This window comes from Canis lupus, chromosome X (assembly GCF_011100685.1).
Source record: "Canis lupus familiaris isolate Mischka breed German Shepherd chromosome X, alternate assembly UU_Cfam_GSD_1.0, whole genome shotgun sequence".
Lineage (NCBI taxonomy): Eukaryota > Metazoa > Chordata > Mammalia > Carnivora > Canidae > Canis > Canis lupus.
This window is the reverse complement of record NC_049260.1, coordinates 92,060,996-92,085,787: the sequence shown is the minus strand read 5'-3', so window position 1 is coordinate 92,085,787 and position 24,792 is coordinate 92,060,996. Positions and strand designations below refer to the sequence as shown.

At 40.6% G+C, this 24,792-nt stretch overlaps 1 non-coding gene across 1 annotated transcript; it reads right to left on the bottom strand.

Moving 5' to 3' along the window:
* Window positions 1–858: 858 nt before the first annotated feature.
* Window positions 859–962, bottom strand: LOC119868631. The gene has a single exon (XR_005386618.1). It is a non-coding gene; the product is annotated as a U6 spliceosomal RNA (small nuclear RNA).
* Between the last annotated feature and the right edge of the window lie 23,830 nt (window positions 963–24,792).

Here is a 24,792-nt window from a genome sequence, read left to right as displayed (position 1 = left end):
GTTTTCCAGAGTGGCTGCCCCAGCTTGCACCCCCCACCAACAGTGTAAGAGGGTAGAATAGTCCCCTTTTCTGGAATAAATAACAAGATCTTCCAGGGGCCAGTCTTAGGGACTCTTGATAATCCAGGGTAGCTTGAGGGTTTATGCATAAAGAGAAATATAGCAACTCCTTCTGATTGGTCTGTTGCCTGGACTCCAACAGATTTTTCTATACAGAGAATTATTGTGCCTTATAGATTCATGATGAAGAAACATCCCTTACATTCAGTTCTTAGCAGGTTAAATTTGGATAGGAACATGTAAAGCCAATGATAAATGTAGGAGGCTGGTATAGACCTGCATAAACAGTGTTGAGAAGACTTAACACCACAGAGTAAGGGCAACAGAAAGAGCTTTTTATAGGGACACCTGGGTGGCTTAGCAGTTGAGCATCTGCTTTCAGCTCAGGGCCTGATCCCTGGGCCCAGGGATTGAGTCCTGCAACGAGCTCCCTGCAGGGAGCCTGCTTCTTCCTCTGCCTATGTCTCTGCCTCTCTCTGTGTGTCTCTCATAAATAAAGTCTTTTTTTATAAAAAAAAGAGATTTTTATAAATTATGTCAAGAGCAAGAAGAAAATCTTTCAAGAAAAACATACAATTGACCATGACATAGTGATGAATGATAAAGAGAGACCAGAGCTCCTCTGTCCTCACTTTGTTTTTTGTTTTTTGTTTTTTTTTTTCCTGTCCTCACTTTGTACCTGTATTCTCTGTCAAGGGGAAATTTTCATACTAAAAAGTCTAGCCCGGTGCTCTTCAAACTTTACCATGCATGTGTGTCACCTCAGGATTTTGTTAAAAACGAGATTCTTTTTTAAAAAAAGATATGGAATGTTTCATGAATTTGCGTGTCATCCTTGTAGCAGGCCATGCTAATCTCCCTGTCGCTCCCAATTTCAGTGTCTGTGCTGCCAAAGTGAGCACTTAAAATGGAGATTCTGATTTGGTAAGTCTGAGTGGGGCCCAAGAATTTGCATTTCTAACAAGTTCCCAGGTGATGCTGATGCAGCTGGTCCTCCAATCACACTTTGAAGAGTAACAGTCTAGACCAAACAGTGAGGAAGAAAGAAAAGCCCAGGATGGATAAATCATCAACATGGTTTTTAAGAGCGTCTCATTGCTGGGGCGCCTGGGTGGCTCAGCCATTTAAGCGTCTGATGGTCATGGGCTCGGGGCCCTGGGCTCCTTGCTCAGCCTCAGCGGGGAGTCTGCTTGTTTCTTTCCCTCTGCCCCTCGTCCCACTTGCATGCTTGCTTTCTCTTAAATAAATAAATAAAATCTTTTTTTTAAGTATTTCATTGCTTTAACCAGGTTCAAGTGTTTGATCCAGACACCAGGAGTGCCTGAGAATGAGACCTTTAAACCACTGTTGGGGATCCTTTGGTTTTCATCAATGTGGAGAGGAGGAGACGTGCTAGAAGCCTGAGGAGAGGCAAATGCAGATCATGGGTTTCAAAACAGGCAAGAAGTGCAAGTGGAAGGAGACAGATCAGGAAGCTTGATGTTGATTCCAGGAGACAATCTAAAATGGATTATTTTTAAAGCATGGTTTCTGTTCAGTGGACCCAGGATGATTTCCCTGAGAACAAATCCTGTCAGACTACTTTCATTATCTTTGAGAGGTTTACTAGAATGATAGGTCAGGGCAGCTGCCATAGATAGAGAGCACGTGAAATCTGGCCCAACACTAGCTGAGGCCTTTCAAGATCTTATTTGTGCAAAGCAGCACAATTGTGACTGGCCAGTGAGGGGGATTAGTAACTGGTTGATCCAGTCTGCCAAGAGAGCCCTGATTAATGATTAATAGCTCCCAAAAGATAATGTCCAGGGCTACTATAAGGCTTCATCCTCGGCCTGGTCCGCTGCAGCAATTTTATCACTGGCTTAGACCCGTGGTTCTCATATATTAGGGCACATCAGGATCTCTTGGGGACAAAGGATGCTTGTGAAAATATAGGTTCCAAGTCTCCAATCCTGGGCTCTGATTCAGAAGGTCTGAATGTATTTTTTATTAAGCATTTCAAGGTGACCCTGAGGAGGGTGCTCTGTGGAGCTTAGTTTGAAAAAAAAAAAACAAACCCACGATGAATAAGAATGAACATAAGCAGCACAAAACACTCTTTTACAAATGTGTATTTGGAGTTTCCCAACTGAGTGACTCCTAGTAAAGCCAAGGCTAGTATTTCTTTAGAGAGCCATCCTCAAGCCCTGAGGCTGCCCATTTTCATGATTCTGAAGGGGGCTGAGAGTGGGGAAGTATTTTTACCTTTGGTCTATATTGTTTTCATTAATTATTATTATTATTTTTTAAAGATTTTATTTATTTATTCATGAGAGACACAGAGAGGCAGAGACATAGGCAGAGGGAGAAGCAGACTATCTGAGACTTGATCCCAGGACCCCAGGATCATGACCTGAACCAAAGACAGACACTCAACCACTGAGCCATCCAGGCATCCCTATTAATTATTTTTTTTAAAGATTTTATTTATGTATTTATTTGAGAGAGAGCATGAGTGGGGCAGGAGGGGCAGAGGGAGAGGAAGGGGGAGACTTTAAAAGGAAGTTTAGGACTTCTGCTGTCTAGAAGATGGAACACATATACTTTCTGCTATTTCTCTGATGAAGTACAACTGATATCCCTTGACATTGTATATAAAACAAACATACAGGGATGCCTGGCTGGCTCAGTCATTAGAGCGTGTGACTCTTGATTTCTGAGTCTTGAGTTCAAGCCCCATGCCTGGGTGTAGAGATTACTTAAACAAAGCATACAGAGGCTCTGAATGGTGGAGAGAAAAGGTATATTGTTTAGGGATCTTAGGATGCAAGGAACAATACAGTGGTGAGTTCCCTGGGTTTCTTTTGGCCTCGTGTACCATATGTTTGAAGCTGTAGTAGGTGGCCACCCAGAAGTGCGGAGGCCCACAACCTGGAACTGCCAGGGAATGCAGACCAAAAAGAGGCCCAAGAAAAGTTTGCTCTCTTTAGCCAAAGACCAGAAAAGAAACAGCCACGAGTGACAGAAAACATTTAGATAATAACTGCTTTTCTCCAGCCACGCACTACAGAAAAGTCGTGGCACCATCCCCACTTTTATGCCAGCAAAGGCCAAGGGAGGAGCCTAGATATCTGCCCTCACAAGGTTGTCATGAGGTACCTGAGACCTCCTGGCATGGTGGTGGCAGAGGATCCTTGGAGGAGAGTGAAGACATTTAGCACTGCCCCTCAGTAATGGGGCCGCCTCCCCTCAAGATGTCACTAGAACCCATGTGGAGACCGTCACCCGCACTTCCCAGCCAGAGACGTGTCAGTAGAGCCAGAGTGAGGAGCTGGAACTCCCAGCACCAAGCAGCTGCCCCTCCTGGGTGGGAAAGGAGACCCAGGGAGTAACCTGGACTTTCACCGCCACTCTGCAGTAACATGGCGCCATCTCCTCTTTCCTCTGACAGAAGTGTCACAGGAAGCCAGATGAAACAGAAGGTTTAAATAGGATACAAAGTCTTACAACATAGCACCCAGAGTGTTGAGGTTTCAACCAAAAGTCACTCATCATACCAAGTGGCTTTCAAACTGATTGAAAAAGACAAAAAGATGTGGTAGTAGTGTTCCTGGGCTGCCATAACATGCTATTACAAACAGAGCGGCTTAAAAACAACAGAAGTTTGTTGTCTCATAGTTCTGGAGCCTAGAAGTCTGAAATCAAGAACCGAGGTGTTGACAGGGCCACACATCCTCTGAAACCCCTAGGGGAGAATCCTTCCTGGCCTCTCCCTAGCTTCTGGTGCGGCTGTCAGTTCCTTGGCTCACAGTGGGATCACTCCAATCTCTTCCTCTGTTATCACATAGCATTCTCCCTGTGTCCGCGTCCAAATCTACCTCCTATAAGGATATCAGTCATATTTCATTAGGACCCATCCTAATGACCTCATCTGAATGGAATTACATTTGCAAAGACCCTATTTCCAAATAAGGACACATTTACAGGTAATAGGGGATGAAGGCATCAACACATCTTTGTGTTTTGTGGATACAGTTCAACCAATAACAGTTGCCAACATAAGATGGCAGAAATGTAAGAATTCTCTGACAAATATTTTAAAGTTGCCGTAATAAAAATGCTTTAGCAAGCAGTTATGAACACACTTGAAACAAATAAAAGAGTTTATATAAAATAGAAACAAATGAGAATTCGAGAATATAAAGAAGCACAAAATGGGAATTTTAAAACTGAAAAATACAATCGCCGAGATAGAAAATTTAGAGGATGAGCTCAACAGAAGGACAGAGGTAACAGAGGACAGAATCAATAAACTGGGAGATGACACAATAGAAATGACCCAATCTGAGCAACAGAGGGAGAAAATAAGTCTTAAAGATTTATTTTTTATTTATTTATTTATTTATTTATTTATTTATTTATTTATTTATTTATTTCACAGAGCGCAAGCAGAGAAGGGGCAGAGGGAGAGGAAGAGAGAGAGAATCCCAAGCAGATTCCCTGCCTGAGCATAGAGCCCAATATGGAGCTCAATCTCACAACCCTGAGATCAAGACCTGAGCCAAAACCAAGAGTTGGACGCTCAACTGATTGAGCCACCTACGTGTCCCAGGAGAAAACAGATCTTAAAAAATGAACAGAGCCTTGAGTACCTGAACGATTATAACAAAAGATCTAATATTTGTGTTTTTGGAGTCTTAGAAGGAGACTCTCAGAAGGAGAAAAAGGGTAGGACTTGAGAAATAGGAGGGGCACCTGGCTGGCCCAATCAGTAGAGCACATGACTCTTGATCTTGGGGTTGTGAGTTCCAGCCCCATCTTTGGCAAAGAGCTTACTTAAAAAAAATTCAAAGAAATAATGACTAAAATTTTCCCAAATATGGCAAGAAACACAAAGCCACAGGTTTGTGAAGCTGAGAAAATCTCAAACAGGATATACTCAAAAAAATCCATACCAAAGCACATCATAATTAAACTTCTGAAAACTAAAGACAGAAAAAAAAAATCTTGAAAGCAGCCAGAAAAAAAAATGATATCTTGGGGAAATAACAATTTGAATATGGCAGATTTCGTATCAGAAGTCATGGAATCCAAAAGGAATTGGCACAATATTTTTTTAAATGGTGAAAAAAAGGAATTGTTAACCTGGAATCCTATACCTAATGAGAACATCCTTTAGGAATGAAAGGAAAATCGGGACATTCTCAGATTAGGAAAAACTAAGAGAATTTGTCACCATCAGACCAACCTTAAAAGAATAGCTAATGGAATTGCTCTAAACAGAAAGAACATGATAAAAGAAGAAATCTTAGAACAGCAAGAAGGAAGAAAGAAGAATACACTAAATAAAAATATGGGTAAATAAAATAATCTTTTTTTTTTTTTTTTTACAATTCCATTCTTATAAGGTTTATTTCTTAGTTTTTTTAAGCTCAATTTAGTTAACATATAGTGAATTACTAGTCTCAGGGATGAAAATTAGCGATTCATCAGTTGCATATAACGCCCAGTGCTCATTATATCTAATACCCACCACCGAATTACCCCACCTCCCACTCACCTCCCCTCCAACAACCCTCAGTTTGTTTCCTATAGTTAAGCATTTCTTTTTTTTTTAGTTTATTTATTTTTATTTATTTTTATTATTATTTTTTAATTTTTTATTGGTGTTCAATTTACTAACATACAGAATAACCCCCAGTGCCCGTCACCCATTCACTCCCACCCCCCGCCCTCCTCCCCTTCTACCACCCCTAGTTCGTTTCCCAGAGTTAGCAGTCTTTACGTTCTGTCTCCCTTTCTGATATTTCCCACACATTTCTTTCTCCTCTTCGAGTTTTCTATATTATGTTTGATGGTTGAAGCCACACTTGTAACACTATCTGATGTTCTAAATGTGTGTAGAGGAAGTATTTAGGACAATTATATTATAAGTAGGGAAAGAAAAAAATACAACAACAACAACAAAAAAGAGCTAGAAAATATGTGAAGCAAAAGCTAAAGATAAATAAGCTTCACAATCATACCTGGACACTTCAGTAACCCTTTTTCAACAACTAATAGAACAACTAGACAGAAAATAAGCAAGGATGAACAACTCAACAACATCAACCAAGAAGATCTTATAGACATTTCTAGGACAATCCAGCCAACAACAGCAGAATACGCATTCTTTACAAGTGCCCATGAAACATACATGAAAATAGAGCATATTCTGGACCATAAAACAAGATGGTCCAGAATCTTGTTTTTTCCAGATTTCCAGAAAAATTTTAAATAACTATGTTCTCTGATCACAATGGAATCAGAGTAGAAATCAATAAGCAAAAAGATAACAGGAAAATCTCCAAACACTCAGAAACTCAAAGCATGCTTCTAAATAATCCATGGGTCAAAGAGAAAGTCTCAAAGGAAATTAAAAAAATACATTGAACTAAATGAGAATGAAAATGCAACATATCAAAATTTGTGATGTGCTGCTAAAACAGTGTCGGGAGGAAAATTTACTAATGTGCACTAAATGCACACATTAGAAAAGAGGAAAAGTCTCAAATCAATCCTCTCAGCTTCCACCCCAAGAACCTGCAAATACAAGAGCAAAATAAACCCGAAGTTTATTTTATAGAAGGAAGAAAACAATAATTGATCAAAGCAGAAGTCAATGAAAGCAGAGGCGGAAAAGCAATAGGGAAAAACAATGAAACAAAGAACTGATTCTTTGAAGATCAATAAGCAAACTTTTACTAGCACTGACAAAGAAAAAAAGAGAAAGAAGGGGAGCCTGGCTGGCTCAGTTGGAAAGGCATGGGACTCTTGGGCAGCCCAGGTGGCTTAGCGGTTTAGTGCCACCTTCGGCCCAGGGCCTGATCCTGGAGACCCGGGATCGAGTCCATGTCAGGCTCCCCGCATGGAGACTGCTTCTCCCTCTGCTTGTGTCTTGGCGCCTCTCTCTCTCTCTCTCTCTCTCTCAAATAAATAAAATCTTAAAAAGGAAAGGCATGGGACTCTTGATCTCAGGGTCATGAGTTAGAACCCCACATTGAGCATAGAGATGACTTAAGTGAATAAAGAGAGAGAGAGAGAGAGAGAAGACACACATTATCAATAGCCAGAATCAAACAGGATAGCATTACAGATCCTGCAAACATCAAAAGGATAATAAAAATACAATGGAAATCTTCACACATATAAATTTGACAACTTGGAATGGACCAATTCCCTGAAAAACATGAACTGCCACAACTCACCGAATATGAAACAGATTATTTGAATAACCTTGTAACTTTAAGAAATTAAAGTTATAATTTAAAAACTCTCAAAAAAGGAATCTCCAGGCCCAGATAGCTATATTGGAGAATTATACAAAAGATGTAAAAAAGGATTTACACCAATTCTACCAATTTCTTCCAGAAAATAGAAGAGAAAATATAGTTGACCCTTAAACAACACTGGAATTAGGAGTGCTGATCCCCTTGCAGAGTCAATCCATGTATAACTTTTAACTACCCCCCCCCAAATTTAATGGCTAATAGCCTACTATTGACCAGAAGCCTTCCTGATAACATCAGTAGTTGATTAACACATATTTTGTATATGTATTATATATTGTCTTTGTACAATAAAGTAAGCTACAGGAAGGAAAAGACTATTTTTAAAATTTTTTTCTGACTTTATTTATTTATTCATGAGAGACACAGAGAGATAGCTGAAGGGAGATGCTTAACCACTGAGCCACCCAGGTGTCCCTGGAATGAAAACATGATTAAGAAAATCTTAAGAGAAATACGGGGCAGCCTGGGTGGCTCAGCGGTTTAGTGCTGCCTTCAGCCCAGTGTGTGATCCTGGAGACCCTGGATCGAGTCCCACGTCAGGCTCCCTGCATGGAAGCCTGCTTCTCCCTCTGCCTGTGTCTCTGCCTCTCTCTCTTTCTGTGTGTCTCTCATGAATAAATAAATAAAATCTTAAAAAAGGAAGAGAAATACATTTACAGTATTTTACTGTAAAAAAATCCATGTGTAAGGGGACCCACACAGTTCAAACCCACGGTGTTCAAGGATCAACTGTACTTCTCAATTCACTTTATGAGCTAGTATTAACCTGATATCAAAACCAAAGAGACATCACACAATAAAGAAAACTAGACACCAGTAGCCTTCAGGAATACAGATGCAAAAATCCTTCATAAGAATTTAGCAAATAGGGGGCACTTGGCTGGCTCAGTCAGAAGAGTATGTGACTCTTGATCTTGGGGTTGTAAGTTTGAGCCCTGGGTTGGGCATAGAGATTACTAAAAAAACAAAACAAAACAAAAAGAAACAAATAGATTTCAGCAACATATAAAAGGAACCATATACCATGTCTAAGTGGGGTTCATTCTGGGGATGCAAGGATACTTCAGAGTTCTAAATCAATCAATGTGATCTGCCATATCAACAGGCCACAGAAGAAAATTTAAATGATCATATCAATTGATGCAGGAAAAGCTTTTTGATAAGATGCCATACCTGTTCAGAATAAAAACTCTGTTTACTAGGAATAGAGGAGAGCTTCCTCAACTCAATAGAGAGTATGTACAAACCCTCCCACCCAGCCCAAAATTATGAGTATGTCATCTGTTGTGGCAAAAGAGACTTTGCAGATGTCATTAAATTAAGGATCCTGACATGGGAAGATTATCCTGGAACATCCAAGTGTGCCAGTATATAATCACAGGGTCCTTACAAGAGGGAGAGAAGAGGGTCAGAGTCAGAGAAGGAGGTGTGAGAATAGAAGCTGAGATTGGGGTGATGTGCTCTGCAATCGGAGTAAGGGGTCACAAGCCAAGGAATGCAGGCAGGCTCTGGAAGGTGGAAAAGACAAGGAAACAAATTCTTCCCTGGGGCCTCCAGAAGGAACACTGCCTTGCTGGCACTCTGATTGTAGGACTTCTGACCTCCAGAACTGTAAGATAAGAAATCTTCTGGTATCATTTTGAGCCACCTAGTTGTTTTAAACCACTCAGTTTGTGGTAGTTTTTTAGAGTAGCAATAGGAAACCGTAATACAGAGGTGATGGCAATTGGTAGCACAAAGTCTATAAAGCTCCCTAGCAAGGGCGCCTGGCTGGCTCAGTCAGTAGAGCATGCGACTCTTGCTCGTGCCCCATATTGGGTGCAGAGATTACTTCAATAAAGAAATTAGATTGAAAATAAAAAGATTCTCTGACAAAGCTCTTGGCTATTGTCTGGCTTGTTGATCCCTGGAATATGGGAGTGATGCAGATATGAATTCCTATTTCCGATATTGTTTTTGTGTCTCTTAGCATGTGTTTGTCTGTGTTAATGTGAATTATACTCCTATTAGGTAGGCGTATATTACTTGTGGGCAAATTGAGTCAGCATGTCATACAAGACTTGTCTGCCTAACAGGCAGGCAGCAATAATGCTTTGCAATTATATAATACATTGGGGTTTCTAAAAGGTTTTCATGGGGGTGCCTGGGTGGCTCAGTGGTTGAGTATCTGCCTTTGGCTCAGGTTGTGATCCTGGGGTCTTGGGATCGAGTCCTGCCACTGGGCTCCCCACAGGGAGCCTGCTTCTCCCTCTGCCTATGTCTCTGCCTCTCTGTGTCTCATGAATAACTAAATAAAATCTTAAAAAATAAAAAAAGATTTTCATGTATGACACAAATGTCAACATAAATTGAAAATATGTGTGTGTGGGGTGCCTGAGTGGCTCAGTGGGTTAAGCGTCCCACTTTTGATTTCGGCTCAGGTCATGATATTGGGGTGGTGAGACTGAGCCCCGTGATAGGCTCCACACCCAGCTCGGAGCCTGCTTTAAGATTCTCTCTCTCCCTCATCCTCTACCTGTCCCCACCTCAAAAAATGAAAATATGAGGGCAGGGATCATAGGAGGTCTCCAGAGAAGGCTGTCAAAGAGCCACTGAGTAAAGAAGAGAGGAAGAGAGACAATTGCTGGGGCTTTCTGTTAATATCCACTATATGGTCATATAAGAAACTTGTGGCTTTTGAATTTGTTGTTTTTCTATTTTGTTTTTAATCAGATGCACCATAGGATGAGAGGGACTGTCTCAATCTTCACTAGTAGAATTCTCTATCCTTGAATATAAACCAGCAGACCCTAGGAGGGCTGCTTTCAGCGCCGAGATATCTGGGCCTAATTCACAACAGAATCTAAGGAATGAAGCTGCTGGGTGTCTTGAAGTGGCCTGTGGCTGTGAGCTCACAAGTCAATCAGGCCCTCCGTCTCCACCACCCCAGCCACCCCTACCACAGTCTCCCGCCCCCATCTCAGCAGACAGCGTCCAACTTCCCAGTTTCTCATGCAAAAACTTGCCTCTCACATCCAGCCTCTGAAACATCAGCAACTCCTGTCGATTACCTGCAACATATACTCAGAACCTAACCACTTCTTGTACTTCTTACTGCTAGGTCTCTGGTCTGAGTCCCCCGCAACTTTCTCTCCAATCATTGCATTCTTATCCAGTTTGATCTTCCTTCTTCCATTCTGCCTTCCCGCGGTTTCTTTTCTTTATTAGGTAATCTCTACGCCCAGTGTGGGGCTTGAACTCATGACCCCGAGATCAAGAGTCACATGCTCTTCTGATTGAGCCAGCCAGGCATCCCCCCCCCAGTTTATTTTCAACACAGCAGCCAAAGTAAGCCTCTTAAAATGTACTTCAGATCATGTCACTCCCCTTCTTATAACTCTCTAAGGCCCCCCCATCTTGTTCTGAGGATCAGTTAAAGTCATGGTCCACAGCACCTCCTTGCTCCTCCCTGAACATGAGACCTCAGGTCCTTGTACTTACCGTTCCCTCTGCTAGAATGCTTTTCCTCCAGATATCTGACTCTCTTACATACTTCAGATTTTCACTTAAATGCTTTCTTCTCAGTGAGTCTTTTTCTGGCCACCATTTCGAAAATTACCATGCCTCCTCCGACACCTCTCCCCACTTTCCTGCTGAATTTCCTCCATGGATCTATTTGCCATCTCGTATAATCTGCCTGCCTATCTCTCTCTCTCTCTCATCTACCTATCATCTACCTAACTAATTATATATAAAATATAATTATATATAATGTGTAATTATATATAAAGTATAACTTGTTAATTGCCTGCCCTACCCCTCCAATATAAATTCCCAAGGGCAGAAATTTTTCTGTTTTGTTCATTGATGAATCCCCCAGTACTATGAAAGGTGCCTGTCACATGGTAAATGCTAATAAACATTTGCTGGATGGATGAATAAATGAACGTGTTCCCCACAACCCAGTCCCCCACTAACTATTCCTTCACCCAATTTCAGCATCACAAACTTCACCCCTTCTATTGAGACTTTACATCTTAAAAATGTCCCAAGGCCGGGCGCCTGGGTAGCTCTGTTGCTTAAACATCTGCCTTCAGTTTAGGTCATGATCCCAGGCTCCTGGGATCGAGTCCCATGTATGGTTCCCTGCTCAGTAGGGAGTCTACTTCTCTCTCTCTCCCTCTGCCCCTTCCACTTCTCATTTTCTCTCTCTCTCTCTTTGAAATAAATAAAATCTTTAAAAAAAATGTCACAAAGCTTGCAGCTGACCATTACCACTCCCCAAAAAGGTTCCTGCCAGGGACACCACCCTGGAGGTGCTAGAGGACTGGTTCCAGCCAAACATGAGGGTTTGGAGCTTGGAACAAGGGGGAATAAACTGAGGAAATACAAAAACACCTAAAAAAAAAAAGTGATGTCCCAAAAGATTAGCCCCACCTCCACTGAGGGAGTTTCATGTATCCTACCTGGAAAAGTTACTATTCTTGGTTTGGGGCCAGATGGAGCTGGGTATGAATGCTGAGTGGCTCTGCATAAGTCCCAAAGCAAGTCGCTTCACTTCTCTGAGCCTCTCTGTCCCCTGTGGAGAGTGAAAAGGTTATCTGCAATCATAGCGTTTTTGGGAAGCCTGAAAGTAGGCATGTATTTTTTAAAAAATTATTTATTTATTTATTCATGAGAGACAGAGGCAGAGACAGGCAGAGGGAGAAGCAGGCTCCCTGCAGGGAGCCTGATGTGGGACTCAATTCCAGGACCCTGGAATCATGGCCTGAGCCAAAGGCAGACGCTCAACCACTGAGCCACCCAGGTGTTCCTAGGCATGTATTTTTTATGCCAAGGGCAATGCCTGGCATAAAAATGAAGTCATACAATACACACTGCTCTGCAGTTTGCAATCCCTGCAGTAATCAGTATTGTACATATATCCCTACATACTGGTCCTTTAATCTCTATGATAGATTTCCATAGCAGGGTTGCTGGCCCCAGTGATACGGGCTTTAAAAAAGTAAATACAATGATGCCAGATTATGATCCAGAGAAGATTGTAAAAATTCATACTCCTGCCAACTATGTATGAGAATGTCTGTTTCCCCCCACACTTACTAGTACCAGATGTTATGAATCTTTTTCATTTTTGCCCATCTGATTGGAGGAAATGGTGTTCATTTCCATTTCTTTTATCGCTAGTGAAGTTTAACATCTTTTCATGTGTGTATTATTCATTTGCATATCCTCATATGTGATTGCCTTTCCTTTGTTCAGCTGTCTTTTGGGTCATTTGTATTTTTCTTCTATTTTTTTAAAAGGATTTTATTTATTTGAAAGAGAGAGAGCTAGAGAGATCACAGGGGCCTAGGGATAGGGAGAAGCAGACTCCCTACTGAGCAGACAGTCCACTGCTGGACTGAGGATCCTGGGATCAGGACCTGAGCCAAAGGCTGATGCTTAACCAACTGAGCCACCCAAGTGCCCCTCTTATATTTTTTAAAAAAGATTTTATTTATTTATGAGAGAGAGAGAGAGAGAGAGAGAGAGAGAGGGGCAGGGACACAGGCAGAGGGAGAAGCAGGCTCCATACAGGGAGCCGGATGTGGGACTCGATCCCTGGTCTCCAGGATCACGCCCTGGGCTGAAGGTGGCGCTAAGCCGCTGAGCCACCCGGGCTGCCCTTCATCTATTTTTTTTTTTTTTAAAGATTTCATTTTTAAGTAATCTCTAACCCAAGGTGGGGCTCCAACTCACAACCAAGGTCAAGAGTCACACACTACAGAACCTGCTTGGTGCCCCTCATTTGTATTTTTCTTATCAATTGATGGGTATGGTGAGCGACTCCTAATAGGTACAAGGCTTTTTTTGGAGTGATGAAAATGTTCAAATATTAGATTACAGTGGTAGTTTCAACAGCTCTGTAAGTATACGAAAAAGCTTTGAATTTACACTTTGAATCAGTGAACTTTATGGTATATAAATTGTATCTCAGTAAAGCTGTTAAAAATGAGAGAAATATTTAGAAAGCGGGTTTTTAAAAAAGATTTTATTTGTTTATATGAGAGAGAGAAAAAGAGAGCATGAGCAGGGGTGGGGCACAGGGAGAGAGAGGAACAGACTCCCTGCTGAGCACAGAGTCCCACTCCGGACTCCATGCCAGGACCCTGAGATCATGACCCGACCCAAAGTCAGATGCTTAACCGACTGAGCCACCCAGGCACTCTAATTAATGGCACCGTACAATTCCCTTTAATGGAATGATCACATTTTATTTGACATCTCCAATTGCTTCTAATTTTTTCTAATATTTCATTCATAAAGATATTGTGATGAATATCTCCATGCATAAGTCTCTGCTTTTCTTAGGATGCATTCTTAAAATGGGAATTCCTGGGGAGAGGGATTTTTTTAAAGGAGGAAGTACGATTTCTAATAAAAAATATGAAAATAGTTGACAGTGATTCCATCTCCATTTGAACATTTTAGAGTTTTCTTGTTAAGTTTCAGAATGCCATATTTAGTACCTCAAAAGTATTGGGGGCTCCTGGCTGGCTCAGTCAGTAGAGCCTGAGACTCTTGATCTTGGGGTTGTAAGTTTGAACCCCATGTTGGGTATAGAGATTACTTAAAAGTAAAATCCTAAAAACAACCTCACAAAACTATGATTTACCTGGGCCCTTGGTAACATCAAGTGCCATTATAACTGATCATAGAGAACAGCTTCTGTTTTGGCCACTCAAAAATATAAAGCGAACTTCTTTCTTTATCACCAGTTGTTTAATTGTTACAGACTGATTGCTAGAAAAACAGTATGAGACGCTAAATTGCTTTCCCTGGTTCAAATCCATGGGGAATAGAGGCTAATTTAAGCCGAATTTTTGGCAAAAGCAGGAAGTAGCGCTCATGTGGTTTCATCCGCTACCATTTCATATCACCTTCCCATCTTGCTGACATATGCTAGAGAAAATGCAGCAATAATAAGAGTTATAAGGATAATGATAGATACTATTGACTGGTAACTCTAAGGTCCTTCTCTGGACGGAAAAGAATATGTCTTCTTGGTTAATTGTGCTGAATGCTAAGAAAGAAATTCACCTAGAAGGACCTTGAAGGATAAAGCTTGTATTTCCTACCTATTCTCTAGACCTGTCCTCATCCCCAGCCCTTCTTCCATCATCAAAGTTTTAGATTTAGCTGGGTGAACTGATTGATGGTGGTCGATTTAGTAATTTCTAGGACATTAGCAAGAGAACAGGCTCCCTGCTATAATGGGAAGTTTATTGGGCTAGGAACAAGAATCCTGGGTTTTTGTCCTGACTCTGCCATTTATCTGTTATATGACGTTTGGTAAATCGCATGCCTTATGTGGATGTCAGTTTTCCGTGTCTGACTGATTTCTTTTTTTTTTTCTTCTATCTTGATTTCTAAGGGCCCCTCCAATTCTGACATGCTATAGATTTAAGGAAATAAAAGAAATCTTCTACTAAGCACTAGGTCAGAAAACAGATTTGAGAGTCCAGGTCAAAAGAGAGAAACTGAGTCACATCAAAAACTTATTATGATCTAGGGTAGTATACATTAGATTCTTAAGGCCATCAAAAAATATATTTGAGATTGCACAACTCCGTATTTACTAAAAGAACAATATGCCCATGATGATGGATTTTGTAATATGCAGACTATACCTCAATAAAGGTTCAAAATATACATTTGATTGTCATTTTATCTCCAAATAATCACGGGAAGGGTTATGAAATTGTGTGAATTGAGAATCTGCTCATTTACTTACATGCATGAAAATGAGTGAGAGCAAAGGGACATGTTAATAATATTGGGAGTTTTTTTGGCTCAGAGAAGCTGCCAGGCTCCAGGGAGATTGATGGAACTACAATGTCATTGTCACAAGGGAGGCAACTATTGATTTCACTGACAAACCCTGTAATTACGGAACACAATGCCTAGTTACATTAATTAGAAGAGATGAGAGAGTGGAGCTGGAGGCCCTGCTGGCAGGAGAGAGGGAAAGTGTGGATCAGCCTTCTCTCCGTGTGGCTGCTGCATGCAGGGAGTAGGCAAGGGGCAACAAAAAAGCAGGTTGAAGGCAGGAACCAGCTTGAAGGTCTCTGTGAGAAAGGTGTAAGACTTATTACCTTGGGCTGCCTGTGTATTAAATCACATATGTAACAACACTTTAAAAATGGCAAAGCACTATAAAACTAAAACCATTTTTAACAGGCAATCCAGACACGGTTGGTTAAGTGACGGACTCCTGATTTCCACTCAAGTCATGATTGTAGGGTTGTGGGATCAAGCCCCACGTAGGCTCTGTGCTAGAGTCTGTTTCTCTCTCTCTCTGTTCCTCCCCTGCTTGCTTGTGCTCTCTCTCCCAAATGAATGAATGAATGAATAAAAATCTTTAAAAATTCAGATGTTACAGGAGCTCCTGACTGGCTCAGCCAGTGGAGCATGTGACTCTTGATCTTGAGGTTGTGGGTTCAAGCCCTGCATTGGGTGTAGAAATTACTTAAAATCTTCAAAAAAAATTTTTCAGATGATATAAAGAAATAGTATAAAAGGATAGACAGTGAAAAATAAGTCTCTTCCCACCTTTGTCACACACCCATTTGTCTTCCCCAGGAACATCTACTATCTGAATGTTTTGTGTATCCCTCCAGAGATATTCTATTATTCTGTGAATACACATTTGTATATGTGTATATACAAATATATATGTGTGTGTGTCACAGATTGTAGGATACTATTCACATTGTTTTTTTGCCTGAACTCATTTTCACTTAACAACATAGCTTGGAAATCACTTCTTATATTGATCTGTCTTATTCTTTTTTAACATCTATATAGTATTTTCTTGTTCTGAAATTTATTTAAACTCTCCCCTTTGAAGGGTATTCGATTTATTTCAACGGCATCTGGTCTATCTTCATAAATTAAAGCTCACCATTGAACAGCAAAAAGAGTCTCCAAAATAGTGTTACTGATGAAGATCTTGGATTTTTTCTTAATATAACAATTTATTTATATTTGTATTTTTTCAGCAAGAAAAATCTCAGTATCCACAAGACATTTTTAAAAAACTCTATTTCTTTTTTTTAAGACTTTATTTGACACATACACACAGAGAGAGAGAGAGAGAGCATAAGTAGGCAGAGTGGCAGGCAGAGGGAGAGGGAGAAGCAAGCTCTGAGCAGAGAGCCTGATGTGGGGCTGGATCCCAAGACCCTGGGATCATGACCCAAGCCAAAGGTAGATGCTTAACTGACCAAGCCACCCAGGCACCCCCAAAACTGTATTTCTTTATTAAGTTTTGATTTTAATTCCAGTATAGTTAATATGCAATGTTTTGTTAGTTTCAAGTGTACAATATAGTGACTCAACAATTGTGTACATCACCAGGTGCTCATCAGGGCACGTGCCCTCCTTCATCCCCATCACCTATTTCTCCCATCCTCCCACCCACCTCCTCTCTGGTGACCATCAGTTTGTACTCTACAGTTGAAAGTCTGTTTCTTTGGGGTACCTGGCTGGCTCGGTTGGTAAAACATGAGTCTTGATCTCAGGGTTGTGAGTTCAAGCCCCATGTGTGGCATAGTTTGCTTAAAAAATTGAATTTAAATTTAAAAAATGTAAAAAATAAATATATACATATATTCACATCTCTTTATCTATTCATTTATCAATGGACACATAACCCTTTATCAGATATGTCATTTGCAAACATCCTCTCTCATTCCATAGGTTGCCTTTTAGTTTTATTGATGGTTTCCTTCAGTAGGCAGAAGCTTTTTATTTTGATGTAGTCCCAATAGTTTATTTTTGCTTTTATTTCCCTTACCTCAAGAGGCATATCTAGAAAAATATAGCTACATCTGATGTTAGAAAAATTACTGCCTGTGCTCTCTTCTAGGATTTTTATGGTTTCAGGTCTCACATTTAGGTCCTAATCCATTTTGAGTTTATTTTTGTGTATTTTTTAAAAAAGATTTGGGATCCCTGGGTGGCGCAGCGGTTTGGCGCCTGCCTTTGGCCCAGGGCGTGATCCTGGAGACCCGGGATCGAATCCCACATCAGGCTCCCGGTGCATGGAGCCTGCTTCTCCCTCTGCCTGTGTCTCTGCCTCTCTCTCTCTCTCTCTGTGTGTGACTATCATATATAAATAAATAAATAATTTTTAAAAAAAAAGAAAAAAAAAGATTTTATTTATTCATGAGAAACACACACACACACACACACAGAGAGAGAGAGAGAGAGAGAGAGAGAGAGAGAGAGGCAGAGACACAGGCAGAGGGAGAAGCAGGCTCCATGCAGGCAGCCTGATGTGGGACTCGATCCCTGGCCTCCAGGATCACACCCTGGGCTGAAGGCGTCGCTAAGCCGCTGAGCCACCCGGGCTGCCCTATTTTTGTGTATGGTAAAAAAATGGTACAGTTTCATTCTTTTGCATGTAGCTGTCCAGTTTTCCCAACATTATTTGTTGAAGAGACTGTCTTTTTTCCCATTGCATATTCTTGCCTCCTTTGTTGAAGATTAATTGACCATGTAATTGTGGGTTTATTTCTGGGCTTTCTACTCTGTTCTGTTGATCTGTATGTCTATTTTTGTGCCAGTGCCACACAGTTTTGATTACTACAGCTTTGTAATATAACTTGGAGTCTGGAATTGTAATGCCTCCAGTTTTGTTTTTTCCTTTTTTGAGATTGCTTTGGCTATTTAGGGACTTTTGTGATTACATAGAAATTTTAAGATTGTTTGTTCTAGTTCAGTGAAAAATGCTGTTTGCATTTTGATAGGGATTGCATTAATGTGTTGATTGGGTAATATAGGCATTTTAACAGTGTTTGTTCTTCCAATCTATGAGCATGAAATATCTTTCCATTTATTTGTGTCATCTTAATTTCTCTCATTAATGCTTTATAGTTTTCAGAGAACAAGTCTTTCACCTCTTTGGTTAAGTTCATTCCTAGATATTTTATTATTTTTGGTGGAATTGTAAATGGGATTGTTTTATTAATTTCTCTTTCTGCTGCTTCATTATTTTTTAAAAAGATTTTATCTATTTATTCATGAGAGACAGAGAGAGAGAGGCAGAGACACAGGCAGAGGGAGAAATAGGCTCCACGCAGGGAGCCCGACATGGGACTCGATCCCGGGTCTCCAGGATCGTGCCCTGGGTTGAAGGAGGCGCTAAACCGCTGAGCCACCCAGGCTCCCCTGCTGCTTCATTATTAATGTACAGAAATGCAACAGATCTCTGTACATTGATTCCATATCTTGTGACTGTATTCATTTATTAATTCTAGTAGTTTTTGGTGGAGCCTTTAGGGCTTTCTATATATAGTATCATGTCATCCTCAAATAGTGATCTTTTTGGGTGCCTGGGTGGCTCAGTCAGTTAAGCATTTGCCTTCTGTTTGGGTTGTGATCTGGGGGTCCTAGGATTGAGTCTCTCATGGGGCTCCCTGCTCAGCAAGGAGTCTGTTTCTCCCTCTGCCCTTCCCCCCCCTGCTCATGATCTCTCTCTCTCAAATAAACAAATAAAATCTTTAAAAAAATTTATTGATGGTTTTATTTTTTCCTTATCAATTTGGATGCCTTTTGTTTCTTCTTGTTGTCTGATTGCTTAGGCCAGGAATTCTGGTACTATATTGAATAAAAGTAGTGAGAGTAGATATCCTTGTCTTGTTCTGGCCTTAGGGGAAAAGCTCTCAATTTTTCGGCATTGAGGATGATGTTAGCTCTGGGCTCTTCATATATGGTCTTCATTACATTGAGGTATGTTCCTTCTAAACCTACTTCGTTGAGGTCTTTTATCATGAACGATGTTGTACTTTGTCAAATGCTTTTTCGGTATCTATTGAAATGATCATGAACAGATGTTGTACTTTGTCAAATGCTTTTTCAGTATCTATTGAAATGATCATATGGTTTTATTCTTTCTCTTATTGATGTGATGTATCATGTTGATTTGTAAATATTGAACCACTTTTATATCCCTGAAATAAATCCCATTTGATCACGGTGTATGATTTTTTGATGTATTGTTGGATTTGGTTTGCCGGTATTTTGTTGAGGATTTTTTCAAAGATTTTATTTATTTATTCATAGACACACACACACACACACACACACACACACACACACACACACACAGGCAGAGGGAGAAGCAGGCTTCATGCAGAGAGCCTGACGTGGGACTCGATCCAGGGTCTCCAGGATCACGCCCTGGGCTGCAGGCGGCGCTAAACCACTGCGCCACCAGGGCTGCCTGAGGATTTTTTTCATCTATGCTCATCAGAGATATTGGCCGTAGTTCTCTCTCTCTCTCTTTTTTTTTTTTTTTTGGTGATGTCTTTATCTGGTATTGGTACCAGGGTAGAGCAAGCCTCAGAGTGAATTTGGAAAATTTCCTTCCTTTTCTATTTTTTGGAATAGTTTGAAAATAATAAGTAAAAAAAAAAAAAAGAAAAAAAAAGGAAAATAATAAGTATTAGCTCTTCTTTAAATGTTTGGTAGAATTTGTCTGTGAGGCCATCTGGTCCTAGACTTCTGTTTGTTGGGAGTTTTTTTTGACTATTGATTCAATTTCATTGCTGGTAGTTTTTTGGCATAGAGCTTTCCATAATATTCTTTTATAATTATTTGTATTTCTGTGGTGTCAGTTGTTATTTCTTCTCTTTCATTTGCAATTTGTTTGAATACCACCCCCACTCTCTTTTTCTTTTGATGAGAAGGGCTTGAGGTTTATCAATTTGGTAGATCTTTTCAAAGAACCGGCTCCTGGCTTCATTGATTTGTTCTGTTTTTGTGGGTTTTTTGTTTGTTTGTTTGTTTTGTTTTGTTTTGTTTTGTTTTTTTAGTCTCTATATCATTTATTTCTGCTCTAATCTTTATCATTTCCTTCTTTCTACTGGTTTTGGGTTTTGTTTGTTTTTCTTTTTCTAGCTCCTTTTAGTGTAAGTTTAGGTTGTTTATTTGAGATTTTTCTTGTTTCTTGAGGTTGGCCCGTATAACTATAAACTTGCCTCTTAGAACTGCTTTTGCTGAAACCCAAAGATTTTGGACCATTGTATTTTCACTTTCATTTGTTTCCCTGGAAAATTTCTTTGATTTCTTGGTTGACCTGTTGATTATTTAGTAGCATGTTATTTAACCTTCATGTATATGTGCCCTTTTCAGATTTTTCTTATGGTTGATTTCTAGTTTCATAGTATTGTGGTCAGAAAAGATGCATGGTATGGCTTTGATCTTTAGGAATTTGTTGAGACTTGTTTTGTGGCCTACTATGTGATCTATTTTGGAGACTATTCTATGTGTACTTGAAAAGAATGTGTATTCTGCTCTTTTAGGATGGAATGTTCTAAGTATAGCTTTTAAAAGCATCTGGTCCAGTGTGTCATTCAAAGCCACTGTTAGCTTGCCGATTTTCTATTTGGATGATGTTATTAACTGTTTTATGTTGTTGGTTGCTCCCATGTTGGATGCATAAATATTTATTATTGCTATATCTTGTTGGGTTGTCCCACTTATTATTATATAGTGTCTTCTCTGTCTTTTGTTACAGTCTTTGATTGATTTTAGAGAGGGAGAGAGAACGTGCAAGTGGGAGGGAGGAGGGGCAGAGGGAGAGGGAGAGAGAGAATATCAAGCTGATTCTGTGCCAAGCAGGAGCCTGACAAGGGACTGGATCTCACCACCCTGAGATCATGATCTGAGCTGAAACCAAGAGTCAGATGCTTAACCAACTGGGCCACTCGGGTGCCCCAAGAATCTTTGTTTTAAAGTCTCTTTTATCTGCTATAAGTATTGCTACTCCAGCATTCTATAAAACTGTATTTTAATGATGCAGTAAAGGCCTGCAGGGAAATCCAAGCATAGATCACTTCTAGAGAATGGATTTGGCCTGGCCAATAGGAGGCTCCCAGGATTGACAGAGGTTTCTACATATTCAATCAGGCTTCAGTTTGGAAGGGCAGTTAGAGCCTTCAAGAATGCTTCCTTGAAGAAGAAGAACCCAGAGAGGTAATACAGTGAACTGGGAAGATTTCAGAGTCTGGAGTCAGAAGGCATGCATTCCAGCCCCCGTTTTGTCACTGACTAGCTGTGTGACCACCTTGGGTAGGTCATAGCCCTAGACGTTCAGTTTTTTCTCATGTGTTAAATAGCAGCAGCCATATCAAACTCATCATGCTCTTGTAAGGACTAGATGAATTAACGGCATTTCCTAAAGTGCTTTCTAAATGCTAATCATAAGTATTACCTTACCCTGAGGGATGGAGGCATAAAACCAGAACAGCAAGAGCTTCAGGTAGAGTAAATATGCAAATATGCACAAATTGTGACCTGAAAATGAAGAGATGAGCTGAGAAAGAAATAGCCCCTTCTTGGCTAGATACATATTAATTCAGAACTTAACAAAGAGCCAGGTAACCCTTTTTTAAAAAAGTTCCTGGAGGTTTACAATTTAGATGTCCATCTTTGTCACAAACTGTTGGAAGGTATACTGCTCTTCTTTAGATACAAACACTTTTTTTCCCCTTTATAGTGGCCTGCATTACAATCCACTGATCAAGGAGAGAAGCCCATAACTGTCAATGAGAGTGAGCAAGAGGATCTGCATTTCCAGGGGAAAATGACCTCTTTTTTTTTTATAATGTTTTTTTTTTTTTTTTTTAATTTTTTATTTATTTACTTATGATAGTCACAGAGAGAGAGAGAGAGAAGCAGAGACACAGGCAGAGGGAGAAGCAGGCTCCATGCATCGGGAGCCCGATATGGGACTCGATCCCGGGTCTCCAGGATCGCGCCCTGGGCCAAAGGCAGGCGCCAAACCGCTGCGCCACCCAGGGATCCCCGGAAAATGACCTCTGTGTAGACATGCCAGTACAGACAACCCCGTCAGATGTTTTTGAAAAGAATTGGACCATTTGATATTTCACTGGAATTAAACCTAGAAACAATACTGGGAAGGAAAAGCCAATGGGCACCCTGTGAGACAAGGATAGGAAAGATACCAGAGTGTAAACTGATGTAAGATTTTTGTAGGGTAATTGGCAATATATGTGTTGAACATAAAAATGTACATACTCTGTCTTCTGCCTTGCCTTCCTGAAAAAAATCAGTCCTAAAGCCACTAGGTGAGGGGTGCCTGGGTGGCTGAGTCAGTTAAGCGTCTGACTTTTGATCTCAGCTCAGGTCTTGATCTCAGGATTGTGGGTTCAAGCCCTGTTAGCCTACTTAAAAAAAAAGCCCTTAGGTGAAGCAGAGCATGGTAGCCATCCATGGTGGGGAGTATGGGGGCTCCCAATTGGGGTATTAGCTACTGAACATGGTGAGGAGGGTGTCCCTGTGGAGGGCGGCCTGGTAGGAGGGATCAGAGTCCAAGCAAGAGGATGTAGGTATCCCCAGGGAAGGATAGCCTGAGAGATTGATGGTGGCATCCATGTTGGAACACATGAAGTGTTGGAGGCTGAGTGAGATGATGAGAGCATCTATATTGGAGAGAGGTGATGTGGGGAGTCAGAGCGTTGGAGGGGCTGACAAGGGCATCCCCTGATGGAGTGGCATGACAGGGAATGTCAGCCTGAGCAAGATAAGGAGGGAATCTATGTAGGGGGGTAGGCAGTGATGGGGAATGAGAGGCCTGAAACATTGTGAGCAGACGTAATGTCAGGGAGGGTGGCAATGGAAATGGGAGATCACTTACTATGTTAGTCATCTATTTGTGTCTAACAGTTTACCCCCAAACTCAGTGGCTTAGAACAACAAACATTTATTAAATCAGTTTTTGTGTGTCGGGAATCTGGGCACAGCCTAGCTGGGTTTCTTTGGCTCAGACTCGTGTCACAAAATTCCAATCTGAAGGCTCAGCTTGGGGAGCATCTGCTTCCCAGCATAGTCATGCGGTTGTTAGCAGGATTTAGTTCCTTGTGAGCTGTTGACAGGAGGCCTCCATTCCTCCATGGCTATTGGCCAGGGGGCTCCCTCAGCTTCTTGCTACATGGGACTCTCCTTAGGGCAGCTAGCTTCCCTGAGAGCAAGTGAGGGGCCAAGAGAGAGAGCGAGAGAGCGAGCATGTGCACACAAGTGAGCAAGCCAGGGTAAATTAGAAGCCAGAGTCTTCTTGTAATCTTGGAAGTGAGTGGCATTCTATAAATTTTGTTGGATTCTATCATTAGAAGTGATTCACCAGATCCAGCTCACAGTCAAGGGGAAGTGATTATACAAGTGGGAGAATACCACTAGGCAGGGTTCATTGAGGGACATCTTAGAAAAATGATCCATACTATCCAAAGTGATCTACAGCTTCAAGGCAATCCCTGTGAAAATCCCAATGGCAGTGTTCACAGAAATAGAAACAACAGTTCCCAAATTCATATGGAACCACAAAAGACTATGAATAGCCAAACCAATCTTGAGAAATCGAAGAAAAAAGCTGGAGGCAGCACACTTCCTGATTTCAAAATATATTACAAAGTGACAATAATTAAAACAGTATGGTACCAGCATAAAAATGGACACAGAGACCAATGGAACAGAATAAAGAACTTGGAAATAAAGCCATGCATGTACAGTAAACAGTCAACTGGGATGCCAAGAACACACCATGAGGAAAGGATAGTCTCTTCAACAAATCGTGTTGAGAAAACGAGATATCCACATGCAAAAGAATGAAATTGGACCCTTACTTTGCAGGATACATGAAAATCAACTCAAAATGTATTAAAGATTTATTTATTTATTTATTTATTTATTTATTTATTTATTTATTTTTGTATTAAGGATTTAAATGTAAGACCAGCAACAGGAGAACTCGTAGAAGAAAACAGGAGAAAAGCTTTATGACATTGATCTTGGCAATGATTTTTTTAAAAATTTATTTATTTATTCATGAGAGACACCGAGAGAGGCAGAGACATAGGCAGAGGGAGAAGCAGGCTCCTTGCCAGGAGCCCAATGTGGGACTCGATCCCAGGACCCCAGGATCATGACCTGAGCCAAAGGCAGATACTCAACCACTGAGCCACCCAGGCGCCCCTTGGCAATGATTTCGTGACTATGACACGTGTGGTGTTGCACAGGCAATGAAAGCAAAAATAGACAAATAAGATTACATCAGACTAAAAGGCTTCTGCACAGCAAAGGAAACAACAGAGTAACAAAGCAACCTATGGAATGGGAGAAAATATTTGCCAAGCATATATCTGGTAAGGGATTAATATCCAAAATATATATGAAACTCCTTTAGCTATTTAAATAACAAAAAACCCAAATAACTTGATTTTTAAAATAGGCAAAAGAATAAAATAGACTTTTTTTTTCAGTGAAGACACAAAAATGGCCAATGGGCATAAGAAAAAGTGATCGACATCACTAATCATAAGGGAAATGCACATCAAAATCACATCTGTTAAGATGCCTATTATCATAAAAGGCATCA